The sequence below is a fragment of the Oryctolagus cuniculus genome, chromosome 5 (genome assembly GCF_051225735.1).
Source record: "Oryctolagus cuniculus isolate XC-2025 breed Fujian yellow rabbit chromosome 5, ASM5122573v1, whole genome shotgun sequence".
In the NCBI taxonomy this organism is placed as follows: Eukaryota; Metazoa; Chordata; class Mammalia; order Lagomorpha; family Leporidae; genus Oryctolagus; species Oryctolagus cuniculus.
In genome coordinates, this window is record NC_142871.1 from 49629476 (window position 1) to 49644847 (window position 15372).

Genomic DNA, 15372 nt, shown 5'->3' on the forward strand with positions numbered 1-15372 from the left:
CATTAAAATTGTGGTATTTGCCTTAACTTTATCTTGAATCAGGTTGAGTTGGACACTACAGCTCAATTCACAATAAATAACATATGGAATCAACCCAGATGTCCATCAATTTATGACTGGATTAAAAAATAATGTGGTATATAAACACTATGGAATACTGCTAGACTATAAAAAAGAATGACACAACAAAGTAGGTATAATTGGAAGCCGTTATGCTTGGTGAAATAAATCAGTACCCAAAACACAGATATGATATGTTTTGTCAATCCCCAAAATACAAATATGGTATGTAATAGTTAATACAGAACATGAAAATATTTATGGGAATTAAATGGACATCTTCTGATTTGATTATTTTTTTAGCCCTTGTTTATACTTCTGTGGAACTGTTGTCTCTTCTGTATTTTGCTTGTTGAATATCATGGTTATGGGTGGATTAAACCTGTGATTATAGAGCTGACTGAAATGATGTTTTTGCAAAAATTAAAGAAAATAAAAAGAACAGAAGGAAGGAAAGAGAGAGATTGAGGGTGGGAAAGAAGAAGGGAGGGAAGTATGGTTATCTTCTTAGAACTCTACCTATGAAATGTATCAAAACTCTTTATAATAATAAATGTCTTTTAAAGGATAGGTGAAGCGTACTCTTAAGCAAAACTTGGAAACAAAAATGGAAGTAACCTCAACATATAAGAGATTTAATTTTATTGATTTTTCTGGCATCAAAAGGAACTGAAAATTATTTTACTAATGCTCAAAACATAGCACATTATGCAACTGTATTTTTATTTTTTATTTTTTTTAACTTTTATTTAATGAATATAAATTTCCAAAGCACGACTTATGGATTACAATGGCTTCCCCCCCATACCGTCCCTCCCACCCACAACCCTCCCCTTTCCCACTCCCTCTCCCCTTCCATTCACATCAAGATTCATTTTCGATTATCTTAATATACAGAAGATCAGCTTAGTATACATTAAGTAAGGATTTCAACAGTTTGCTCCCACACAGAAACATAAAGTGAAAAATAATAGATGATTTTTTTTAAATGATGATGAAATCAGATCAGACCTATTGTCATGTTTAATCCCAGTGAGAGTCAAGTTGGGAATTGATAATTTTTCTCTTTTTTTTTTTTTTTTTTTTACAGAAGATCAGTTTAGTATGCGTTAAGTAAAGATTTCAACAGTTTGCACCCCCATAGAAACACAAAGTGAATTATATTGTTTGAGTACTCGTTATAGCATTAAATCTCAATGCACAGCACATTAAGGACAGAGAGCAACTGTATTTTTAATCAAATGTTTCCTGTAACTGAATATTATATAGCATACTATATATTGAAAAGTTATCTCAGAATAAGTAATATATTATTTTAATTTGTGTTTACAAATAATCAGAAATAGATTAAGAAGGCACACTAATGCAATACAGTAAGCAAAACAGGAAGAATACATGGATATTACAATAATATAGACATAATTTTTAAATATATAAACATGCTGTCATAAACACATATATTACAGTAGAAAAGTAGAGAATCTTCCTAAATATTATAATTCTCCTAAAATTTATTTAAGTGCAATAAATATAAACTCAGTTGTCTACACAACAAAGCAAGTTTGGCATAGAAAAGCTTAGCACAAATGATTTAAGCAATCTTTTGGGCAACAAAAAATTCTGTCAACTGGAAAATATTTATTTTTTCCTTTTAAATTACAGTATCTTTACTACAAAGCTTATGGAGTTGTAGTATAGAGTTTATATAACAAATCACATAAACTATACTGATTTAGAACTTACTAAGTTTTAGAACTTTACAATTACAATAAGGTCTAGAAAAATTTTAAAGCTTCTAACATATCAATAATTGTTATCTCACCTGCATAGAAATTTTGCAATTTCTAACTTTAGAGGTCATTCTAGGTTGAAATTAGTGCTAACCATATCCATAGCCTTGTGAAGATCACTCCCACGTAAAATTCAATGACTTAGTTTAAAAAGCTTATAGCTTTCCTTCCTAGCAATTGCATCATAGTAATTTACCCCCAAATGTTTCTCAAATGTTTTTATCATTAAATGGATTTAGCAACCAGTAAGAAAAAGCACAGTAAATTTTTATTCTTTTGACTCTTAATTATAGTTGTACCACTGTGGTGTAAAGAAGAGCCAGCTTCATTTATTGTGATATATCATGTATGGATAATAGGTTTTGGTTCACACAATTAAAATTCTACATAAATCCTGCACAAAACTGATGAAATTTTAAGCAGAGATGAACTTAGTCTTTTAAAAGTTTGTGAAATAAGAAACTTTGAATTTTTCATAATTTGTTTTGGAATAACTACGGAATACTACCTTTGAGTAACTAATCATGAATTTTTAGACCTTTATCCCAAATACAACAGCTGTTGTATTTTTAAATGTCATAATTCAACAATTAATGGTTCAAGTCATACAACATATTTCTTTTTTTTTTTTTTTTTTGACAGGCAGAGTGGACAGTGAAAGAGAGAGACAGACAGCGAGAAATGTCTTCCTTTTGCCACTGGTTCACCCTCCAATAGCCGCTGTGGCCAGCGCACTGCGGCAGGCGCACCGCGCTGATCCGAAGCCAGGAGCCAGGGGCTTATCCTGGTCTCCCATGGGGTGCAGGGCCCAAACACTTGGGCCATCCTCCACTGCACTCCCTGGCCACAGCAGAGAGCTGGCCTGGAAGAGGGGCAACTGGGACAGAATCCGGCGCCCCGACCGGGACTAGAACTGGGTGTTCCTGCGCCGCAGGCGGAGGATTAGCCTATTGAGCTGCGGCGCCGGCCATACAACATATTTCTACAACATAAATATTAGAAAAGGTCTACAACAGCCCTGAAGAATCTTCACATGGTGGGAGAGTGTAAGCGGTCATCCACACATACCCAGGCTGTCAGTTCCCTTTTGCAGCTTCCCCATCCCAGCTCCTGACTGCAGTCCCAGCTCAACGTCAGCCGGCCTCATCTGTGGTGGGAAGGTTTGGTTAAGCAAATCTGCTCAAGCTGTTAGCAGCTTTCTCTAGCTGGATATTGGTTTTGGCGAGCATACATATAATATCAATTTCAAAAATGGTTGTTAAAAATTCCATTGTAATAACCTACCCTAGGAAGTTTATAAAAAGGTACTCTAAATCTAAATATTTCTGTCACATAATACATCCCTGGCTTCATTAATCCCTTAATTCATTCTCCTGAGAGGCTTATCACTAACCATAAACCCATCCTGTCTGGATAATCATATATATACTCTCAGAAGAAAACAATTAGGCACATTTAAAAATAATTTTAGTCAATCAATTTTAAATATACAAATGGCTACATATTATTTATAAAAATACATTATAGAATCATAATAGTGACATATCAATGGTAACATTGAGTTGACTGAAATGGCATAGATTTTATATAATAACTATTTTATATAATAACAAACTAACTTGAAGAATTCAGAATAAAACCAGTACTATCAGAGTATCAACAACATTATATCATATAAACAAGCTACAGAGATCTGCAATTAATTATGAGAAGAACCAAATAACATGAAACTATGGGAATAATGAAAAAGGAAATTCTCCCAAGAAAATAGAACAAAGGATTGATTATTGCTTAGTCTTAGTAACATAGGATGAGATCTTTCCACTTCCTACCAATTTTAGTTTTTTCAGTGTGATGAACCAAATCACTGCTGAGTTTTTAACATTTCCCCTTTTTCTGAATAAGAATTTCTACTGCATATATCCTATTTATACACAATGATTACATTTGAGGGCTTGTAGAGATGATAAACTATTAGTTTATGTGTCTGCCAGTTAGCCAGACTCTGGACCTGTAGACAGGGCTATGCAACACTTGGGGATATGGAACTTGAATTGGATGCAGAATTTTAGAGATAAATCCTTGAATAAATTGTCATTTCTCAGAATATTCCTTCGGCAGTAACTGATGCAAGCCTGTTGCCCTGTTTTATGGTATGTCTTAATCCTTATCTTTATACTATAAATATTAGACTTAAAGTTTTATTTTTCATGAAAATGAAGGGCACATTAAAACACAGTAGAACAGAAATATTCAAGTGGTTTGAATCCTAGAGGAACTGATAGAATGGATTTCTTTCATACTCAGATATTTCCGAACTGTTATATAAAAGAGAAATAAATTTCTATCAAACATAATCCAATTTTATTTTCCTTACAATTTCTGATATCTGACCTTAATCCACCTGATAACACCGAAACTGTAATGATCAATAAAACACAAAAGGAAAATCTTTGAAATATAAAACATAAAGCAAAGTAGAAATATTCTGCAAGTATAATTTTTGGAATACTAGATAATTGATATATAAACAAGTTCAACAGTGAATAATTAGTCATAATTAGAAACATAAAATATTTTTCATATAGGAAAGTAAAAGATGTCATTTTAAGAAATTGTCTTAAACTGACCCTCATTTATAAAGAAACTTGTGTAAGTAATGATTCATGTACACATATCTACTTTTCAAAATGCAATGAGCAAAATGTTTTATAAGTAATTTCTACTATATCTTTAAAGAAACAGAAAATCCCTCTGTTCTGAGATTATGAAAACTTTTCCAGAACAGAAAACCTGGGAAGTTACCCTACTTATTTTTGTGTATCCAGCATGATCCTCATACAAAAGCAAAATTGAACAGCGAAACTGAAGGAAAGCATTGGTCATTCTTGTTTTAAAGTTAGACATAGAAATCTTTAATAAAGTTATAGTGAATTGAGTTTGGCAATGTCTAAAAATATACTACACATTAGAGAGAACAGTTTATCATACAATGCTAGAAGTTAATTTAGGTAAATGCATTGATAAATAAGTAATTCATTAAACTAACATGTTCAAGTAGAAAAATCTGTTTCTGTCAACATATGGAAAATTGATTATATTCAATATAATTTGAGCAGACTGAAAAGAGTTTTTTCTTTAAAATGATTAAGGATTCCCTATCAAAACCAATAATAAAAAGCATTCTTCATGATGAAAAATCAGCAGTATTTCGGTTAAATTCAGGAAAAAAAAGGCTTGCCTGCTATTGTCATGGTTCTGCATTTGGAGGTTTTCAGAAACTAATGTAATCTGAGACAGAAGGAAAACAAAGCAGCCATGAAGATTTGAAAAGGAAGGTCCCTAAAGTATCAAATCTTTTTTTTTTTTTTCAAAATTTGGTCATTTAAGCATTTAAAAAAAAGAAGTCATGAAATGTACAAATGTGTCCATAACTATTGTCCAAAAGATTTGGTCACCATTCCACATAATGTGTGATTTTATTGTGTACAAACAAAAAATTAACATATAAAAACCTGTGAAAAATAATAATTGTGGTGGATTTATGTGAAGTCAACTTAGGTAAGTTGGACTTTGTTTTCAGATTTTACTTCTTATGCATATCCACATAAGTGTGCTAGCACAAGGGACATTTTACATGAAGTTTGGAAGGTGGGAATAAAACAGCTGCCATATTCTATTTACATAAGGAAGGTCGATGGAGAACAAAAAGTGCTGTTACTGAACCTCATCAACACCATCACAAATTTTCTTACTCCATCTTAATGTGTACGTGTATGCAGGAACTGGGCTTCAAATCCATCAAAGCTTTGTGATTGAGTTTTCCTAAGGCTTGGTATCAGATGCATTTCCTGTTGGCCTTCACATCAGGAAAATTACAGGCTTGCTGGAAATTTGAGAACCAGCAGAAACCCCATCCATCCTGGCAGACTCCAGGTTTTTCCCCCATTGTGAAATATTGCTTACTTTATGAGTGCCTGAACTGCAATGTCTTTCTTTGATTTTGTTTTGTTTGCTAAAGATTTACTAATTTATTTGAAAGGACAAGGTAGAGAGAGAAAAGTAGAGACGGAGAAATGATCTTGCATATGCTAGTACACTTCCCAAGTGGCTGAAATGGCAAGGGCTGGGCAAAATTGAAGCCAGGAGCCTGAAACTCCATCTGGTCTCCTACGTGGGTGCAGGTTCCCAGAGACTTGGGTCGTCTGCTTCTGCTTTCCCAAGAACATTAACAGAGAATTGGATCAGAATTGGAGCATCTGGGAGAAAAACCCACACCCATATGCGAATGCCAGCCATGGAGATGGCAGCTTAACCCACTCAGCCACAACACAGGCCCCAGCAATTTCTTTTTAACAAATATTTATCTCCTATTTATTTGCAAGGCAGAATGACAGAAAGAGAGGGAAAGACACAGAGAGAAAAAGATCTTTCATTTGCTGTTTCACTTTGCAAGTGGCCACGATGGCTGAGACTGGGTCAGGCTCAATCCAGGAGCCAAAGATTTCATGCATGTCTCCCACAGGGTGGCATGGCCTCCAATGCTTGAACCATTTTCTGTTGCTTTTCCAGGCACAACAGCAGGGAGTTGAATCAAAGAGTGAAGCAACCAGGACTCAGATCAGCTCTCTCACATGGGTTGCAGATATTGCAACTGACAATTTAGCCCACCATACCACAATGCCAGCACTCCAATCTGCAATTTTGGCTGTAGGACCACATCAGACACCAAAGCCAAAAATTTATTTGAAATAAACTTTAGAATTGTGTGTGTGTGTGTGTGTGTGTGTGAATGTTTAAGGTCAATTCCATTCAGATCCCAGCCACCTTTTGCTGTTGTTGTGGTTAATCTTGATAAGTTTATTTCAAAGTTTTTTTGTAATCGCTTGATTTTATTTTACACTAGGTAGGCACAAAATAATCCCCCTTAATAAAGTCGGAAATTAGATTCGCTGACAAATTTTTTTTAAAGATTTTATTCGTTTACTTGTGAGGTAGTGTTACTGACAGTGAGAGACAGAAATGTCTTCCATCCACTGGTTCACTCCCCAATGGCTGCAATGGCTGGAGCTGAGCCAATCTGAACCCAGGAGCCAGGAGCTTCTTTCAGGTCTCCCACGTGGGTACAGGGGCCCAAGTGCTTGGGCCATCTACTGCTTTCCCAGGCCACAGCAGAGAGCTAGATCAGAAGAGGAGAGCCTGGACTAGAACCTGAGCCCATATGGGATGCTGGTGCCACAGGTGGAGAATTAACCTGCACCACAGCATGCATTCCAAGAACATTTTATTAATTCATATTAAAACGTATTCATCTTACAAATTGTTCTGCAGTCCAAATATACAATAGCTTGGAAAGCAATGTAGGAAAACAAAAGCCAATGTATAAAGATTAAAACAACTAGGACACAACAGGAATTTTATGGCTCAGATTTCAGTTTTCTTTCTGTATCTCCAATGGCAGAAATCTGTTCCTTCAGCTGGCTCCACTGCCCTGGATTTAAAGAAATGCCTTTTCTTCCCAGTTTCATCTCACCGTCTGTATCCATCCAGTATTCTCGAATATCAGTTTCATCTTTCCCTTTCATGTCTGGAACATGGGCATGGAGGGCTCACCAGTCTTTTGCTTCTTCATGGTTTTTTGTCACACCTTGCTTCTTCCTCTTTATCTTTTTGTCAAGTACACTGTCAGATTATTGTTAGATGAGCTTGAAGAAACAAGTGTCTGTGATTTAGGCATTGTTCCTTCCTGCAGCCACTCTCCTGCTCAACAACTTCAAAATTTTTATAGAAACTCTAACTTGGAAAATTGTTGGACAACATATCCATACTGTCAAATGTTCTTCTGAGCCTATTTCTCTGAAGAACCTGGACTTCTTTACTGCCAAATGTCTACTCATCACTTCTGTTACAATTCAAAGACTTTCTAATATCAAGCAATTTTTACATTCAGTGCAACTCATTGCCTCTTTGATGCCATATCTAATTTCTTTCTCTGTCACTTTTTCCACTTCAACCAAACTGACAACCTGGCTCTTTCTTGAACACATCAGGCAGACCCTTGACTCAGGGTGCTTACACTTAAATCTCATCTTTTGTTGGAACACTTTCTCCAAATATCTGTGGGCTTATGTTCCTTAAAACCTCACTATATTACATTGATTTTCAACCTGTTTAAACATGCACCATCCATTTGGTGGCATTTTTACCACTTTCACATGCATAGTCTTCATTTATCCACTGGTGTTTGATTTGTCATCTTTTCTCCACCCTAAAGATGTCTATGGGAGTAGAATTTTTTAATGCCTTGTTTCCTGCTACATCTATATTTTCTGATCTATCTCTTGTTACATAGCAGTCACTCAACAAACATTTGAGGGATGAATAAATGTATAAGAAGAAATAAAAGAGTGCTTCAGGCATAAGATGTCTTTAGCTAAACCAGAGTTTATTCATTGTATATTTGAAAACTAAGCAGGGGATGACAGGGCTACATTGTGCTTTTCTGTCCACTTTTATACTACTCCTATTCCCCTCATGCTTACCTACCATAATTATTTAAAGAGTAACTGATGCATGAAAATCGCAATTTATAGGGTAACATATGAAATTTTAATATATATATAAACATTGTATAATGTTGAATTACATGAGACACATGTATTTCCTTAAATATTTATCATTTACTTGCAATGAAAATATCCGAAACTCTTTCTCTGGCTTTTATTAGAGATATATACAGTATAATATCACTATCTATAGTAATCTTTTTGTGAAATAAAACCCCAGAACATCTTGTTCCTATCTAACTGTAATGTAGTACCTATTACAATTTAATAATTGGATTTAATATAATTTCCTTCACTGGTAATACACTCAGTGTTTATTTTTTCTGAAAGTAGTCAAACAAGTTCAATTTAAATATACTTAGTCTCAATTTTCATAAAAAATCTGTAATGATTTTTCTCTTACTCTTTATTCATTGCAAATTTTAAGCTTTCACATTGACATCCCGTGGTCCTTGATAGTAACAAGAAATTTTCTTGTTCCTCACAGCTCAGTGGTAGGTCAGTGATTTCCAGTCTAACAAGGAGAATATTGGATCACATGTTGAGGACTGCAAGTGACTTCAAAACTTCTTAAACAAGGGCATGTCAAAAGCAAGGTTATTCATTGTACTTTCTCTGTCAAACAAGATTTACCTGTAAGATAATAATTATCATGCCAAATTCCAAAGTAAACATCATGATTGGTTAGAATATTTACCAAATATAAACTTGGGAAATAGTTTAAAATAATCCAAAGTACACTATCTTCTATGAAACAATACAAATGATCTGAGAGTCAATAAAATAAATTTCCCACAGGGATAATATATGTATCAATATTTTATTAAAGATTCATTTATTTATTTGAAATACAAAGTTACAGAGGCAGAAGCAGAGAGAGAGGTCTTCCACCCACTGGTTCACTCCCCAAAAGTCCGCAATGGTTGGAGCTAGGCCTATTGGAAGCCAGGAGCCAGGAGTTTCTTCTAGGTCTCCCATGTGGGTGCAGGAACCCAAGCACTTGGGCCATATTTGACCACTTTTCCAGGCCATAGCGAAGAGCTGGATTGGAAGAGGAATAGTTGGGACTCAAACTGGTGCCCATATAGGTACTGGCACTGCAGGCAGTGGCTTTTCCTGCTATACCACAGCATCAGCCCTGTCTTAAAATGTTCCAAAAATAATCTATCTGGAGAAAAATTTGAGTTTTATTTTTATTTTTGTGTGTGTGTGTTACATGCAATATGTAAATCATAATGTGTACTCTAGAATTGTATCTTGAAAATTATGTGTTACTTATTTTGGAGGAAAATAACTTAAAAGAATAAAAAATAATTTCTAGAACCTATAAGATTTTATTGATATTTAGGAATAATTTTGTGTAGAAGTAGATATTTTACCAAATGTTGGAAAACTGGTCAACTCAAAATGAATCTTTTTGCATATTTGATGATCTCAAACCCAAAGTTTCAGAACAACAATTAAAACCATATATTGCAGAAAGAAATAATTTTCCCTAACTAAAGTCCAAAAATTTCTAACCACTTCTTCTTGATAATAATTATTTTATTTATTTGCCATTATGCATAAATAATTTTACCAGCTGCCTTGTCTGCATTGTTTCCTGATAATTTTCCCATTGGAACTGAGCAGTATGTTATTTTTCTTTATTTGGAAGAGAATGAGAGAGGCACAAAGAGATCTCCCCTTTGCTAATTCACTCCCCCAATGATTACAAAAGTTGGGGTGGGGGTCAGAGAAAAGGCAGCATCCCAGAGCTCAATCTTTTTGTCCAAGTGGTTGTCAGGGATGCAAGTACTGGAGTCATCACTATGCAGCCCAGGGTGTTCATTACCAGAAAACTTGAATCAAGAGCGGAGTCAGGCCTGAAACTCAGGCACGCCGATATGGGATGTCGGCTTCTGGAAGGATGGCTTCACTGCTGTTGCAAATGCCCACTCGTTAGGTTACTTTTAATCATTTTTCTAACATATAAGATGGGATATTTGCTAAAGAGTAAGCATCCTAATTTGTTTGTTATCACTATGAGGATAGTTAAGAATTGAGAAAATCAAATTATTTATCATGGAAAGTCCAGAGAGGATGCTAAACATAATTTTGATTACTCTCTGTGCATTCACTTAGGAAAAGAGATGCCTTGTATTCCTTTGCTCAGTGTTTTATTATTGTTTCTTACGTGTACACACGATCAAGGCAGTACATTTTATTAAACATCTTCTCTGATTAATTACATATTGAACGGACAAAAGAAATAATTGTGGTAGGCATGGGACTCATTTGAAGACAATATTACCAAAATGATAGTAATAGTTATAAAGTCCAGTTGTTAAGCTTTATTTTGCCATATGGACAGATAAATCAGTGCTTGATGCTATGTGCAAGAAGATTGGTATCATATGAAAAATGAAAAGATAACAATACCTAAGTATGCTCTATAAATTTGTTGAACATACCATCATGTGAACATACTATATGCAGTTGATATGGACTTTATTTGATTGTGAAATTATAGTATTTATTTGGAGAAAAATGGACTAGCAAATAATGCATTGAAATTTATTATAGCAAAGTGCTAATTATATGTAATATTGAAGGCTTTAAATGATTTAAAGGGAATTTAAAAATTTATGTACAGAGATTCTATAATCATTAAATAAGTGTCTACAGAGGAATATTAATATATGAGAAACAATTGGGAAATTTTAAGGCCTTTAATAAATATAAAAATCTATTCCTATTTCAGTCTAGCTTCTTTAGTTTTTAAAAGGTAGTTGTTTTTCTTGGGCACCCACTTGAATTATTTGTTAGTACAAAGAAAATAAATAGTTACAAATATAAATAACTACTCAAAGAAGTTATTTGAATGTCAAAATCTAACACAATGTGTTAGATTAAGGTCTTCACCTGGCTCTCTTTCATATACTGATTTTCACATATTAATTTGCAAATCCTTATTCTAAGGTTTAACTTGCATGCATAAAATATTAACAATATTTTTCTTATGCTAATTTCAAAGGTATTTTCTAGTGTAAATGCCGATACATCATTTCCAAGATATCCAGTGAAATAAATGAAGAAAACCAAACCCATATAAGCATATTAAAGATAGCAAATTGACACAACATCATTATATAAACTCCAGGAAATAACTTTCATATACAATGAAGTTAATATCAAAGTATAAAAATAAACTACATGTTGACAAACTATGTCCCTACAGTGCAGGCTATACTGCAATGTAGAAAATGCACATACCTCTGAAGAATTTATTGATATTCTTAAGTGATATATTATATCATGAATGATAAAATCTGAGGTCTTGTCAGAACAAGAGAGCGTGAAAATTATCTCCTATATTTTTCATTCTCAAATTGTGAATCACCACTGGCATCAAGGGTAAAGATGAGACTGCAAAATTCTATCTAGTCATATTTTTTTCTTCTTCATTCTTGGATAATTTAAAAGTAAGTATGAGAGAAGATCGAAGAGAATAGTAAATACAAAATGATATTCTAATCCTCAAAATAAGAACATGTGACAAGATACTTTATCTTAATTCAGTTTTTTTTTTTTTTTTTTTTTTTTTTTTGGACAGGCAGAGTGGACAGTGAGAGAGAGAGAGACAGAGAGAAAGGTCTTCCTTTGCCGTTGGTTCACCCTCCAATGGCCCTCGAGACTGGCGCGCTGCGGCCGGCCAGCGCACCGCACTGATCCGATGGCAGGAGCCAGGTACTTATCCTGGTCTCCCATGAAGTGCAGGGCCCAAGGACTTGGGCCATCCTCCACTGCACTCCCTGGCCACAGCAGAGAGCTGGCCTGGAAGAGGGGCAACCAGGACAGAATCCGGCGCCCCGACTGGGACTAGATCCCGGTGTGCTGGCGCCGCAAGGCGGAGGATTAGCCTAGTGAGCCGCGGCGCTGGCCCTTAATTCAGTTTTATCACTTAAACACTTAGTTCACTCTAAATCAGAGGCAAAACAAAATAAACTAAAGCAAAAATCCAAATGGGGTGTGAGTTATTAAGACATATGAGAACATAGCAAGTTGGGAACACTAGAGAAAGATATTTCAGAATAGAGAGACACCAAATGAAAATAAGTATACTTAATGTAGTTGTCTATAATCATGCAGGTTTCTCCTCTAAGAATAGAAAATGATCACTTAAACTCTTAACACCAAAAAAGTGTCTTAATTGTTTAAGCTTTCTTTTGTCCTTTTTATTCTTTATCTATTTTGCTTCTGTGATGGAATAATTAAATAACATTATTACTAAGTTTGTTGATTCTTTCTTCTCTTGATCTAGTCTGCTGTTGAACCTCTTTATATGAAATTTTTCATTTCATTCATTTTGTTCTTCAATTCAAGATTACTGTTTGGTACTTTGCATATTTTTAATTTGTTGATAAAATATCCACTATGTATCTATTATTTTCTTTAACCAATTAAGCATTTTTGTGATGAGTAGTTTATCAGGTGAAACAATTTTGTCATATTTACTGTCAGGTGGTATATTTTTGACATATTCTTTGTAAGGTGACATATTTTTATGTTCATGTATCTTAATATATTTATGGCTAGTTGCTAGAGATTTATTTTGTTTCCTTATTTGGGCCATATTTACCTATTTTTAATATTTTTATCATTTGTCTACTCCATGTCTCTGTCTTTACAGATTGACATTGCAGAGAAGAACACCCTGATCAATTTGCCTGTCTAGAAATGCTGGGGCCTCTCAAACAAATTCATTACATTTGCTACAATTAGCCTTACTAATAGCACTCATGTCTTTACATGTTCTCCTGCCCATAAATTCTCTGACTTTATCACCTGTCAGAATCACCCTTAATGGTCCATTCAGAACAGTATAGGATTTTTCTGGCTTCTCCTCGACATCTCTCCCCTGCTTTGCCCATTACTCTACTCCAAAGTTGATTCTACATTATCAGATATTTGATCTAGAAATATATTTTTCTTTGGCACCAATTTTTGACTCTTAGTTTTTTTCTGCTATAACAGAATATTTAAATTTGGTTAGTTTTTGAGAAACAGTTATTTGTCATAGTTCATTAAGCTTGAAAGTATAAGATCAGGAGCATCATCTCTTAACAGAAGTCAGAGGAACAGAATGGACTGAAAGAGAGAAAGACAGAAAAAGACACACACACACACAAAGAGGGAGAGAGAGAGAGAGGTAATTCCTCCTTTTTATAATGATAGAATGAACTTATTCCTGTGATAATAGCATTATACCCATTCATTCGGCCTTATGAACTAATCACTTCTCATTAAACTCTCTTTTCCAAAATTATTGCATTGGGAGTTAAGTTTACAACTTTCAGTGTTTTTAGGAAACAAATTGAAACTTTACAGATGCTCACACTCACCACTTCTTTTCATTATAATAGTAGTTCTAGTCATTGCAATTAGGAATGAAAAAATATAACAACTACCCACAAAAGAAAGGAAGAAATACATTTATCATTGCTTTCAGATCACATGACTTCACTTGAAGGAAACTCTAAAGACTCCATAACATGTCAGTTCTAATAAATGCATTCAGTAACGTTGTGTGATTCAAAAAATAAGAAAAGAAATTAAGAAAGCATTAACATTTGGATTAAACATAATAAAGTGCTTAAAAACAAATTTACCAAGTAAATGAAAGATTTGTACACAAGAAACAAAATAACATGCTGAAAGAAATTAATGAAGACACAAATAAATGGGAAGCCATCCTGTGTTCATAGATCAGAAGACTTAATGTTGTTAAAATATCTATACTGCAAAAAAGTGATCCACAATACAATGCAATCCTTATCAAAGTCCCAATGTAATATTCATTTTTATAGAAGTAGGAAAAAACATTCCTAAACCTCATATGGAAACACAAGAGTCCCCAAATAACAAACAATTATCTTGAGAAAAAGGAACAAAGAAGCACACACCCCTTGATTTCAAAACATTACACATCACAAAACTACAGTATTTGCAACAAAATTGTGGTAGCATAAATACAGACATTCAGACATTTGGAACAGAATAGATTCCAAAAATAAATCCTCACATACGTGTACAATTGATCTTGTACAAAGCTGCCAGTAAAACAGAATGAGAAAAAGGTAATTTCTTCAACAAATGGAGTTATCTTTCAGGACTTGTGGTTCCAGTTAAAGAACTCGGGCCATTGACGTAACCTTATCCCAGGAGGGAAGGGAATGGAAGTGGGAACAGATGGTGACAAATGAATTCGCGTTCATCTCCCTTCTTTAACATTATTAATTAATTACATTTGTTTTAAAGGCAGATGCTTGCAACATAAGGGGCTAGGTCAGACTAAGGCCAGGAGCCAGAAATTCAATCAAGGTTTCCAACATAGGTGGCAGGTACCTAATACTTGAGACATTACCAGCAGCTTCCCGGGATATACATTAGTAGGCAACTGGAATTTGAAGCAAAGTAAGGACTCAAACCTAGGCACTCTAATATAGTGTGCAGGCATCCCAAGCTGTGTCTTAACCACTGTGACAAATACCTGCTTCTATCTCTCTTCTGCTCGTCTCATTAAATGAAGCTAATTACAAACCATATATTATTTTTAAGTATATATATATATATGACAAATAAGTTATACAGAAGATATTCCATCATGTGCATTAAAAATTTAAAAATACTAAAAAGATTAACCACATAGTAACTTTTTTTTACAAACAATAGAAGTTGATATTTAAAATATAGAAGAGGTTCTTTGGATATAGATGCCAAAATATCATAGTAAGAAATATTTCTAACTCATACACAAGGAGATATGAGTAAGAGTTCACTGTAATATAGAATGCAACTATAAAAAATTTAAAGTAACACAAATGTGCAGGAATAGAATATTAGAAATGTACATTTTGTTCTATTTGTATCTTAAAGTACTATATAGTGTTTCAGTGAATCAATTTCATCCCTTT

The 15372-nt window shown here is 34.2% G+C and overlaps 1 pseudogene; it reads right to left on the reverse strand.

Annotated features, from left to right (window-relative positions):
* Positions 1-7267: 7267 nt before the first annotated feature.
* Positions 7268-7587, reverse strand: LOC127493140 (activated RNA polymerase II transcriptional coactivator p15 pseudogene; annotated as a pseudogene).
* Between the last annotated feature and the right edge of the window lie 7785 nt (positions 7588-15372).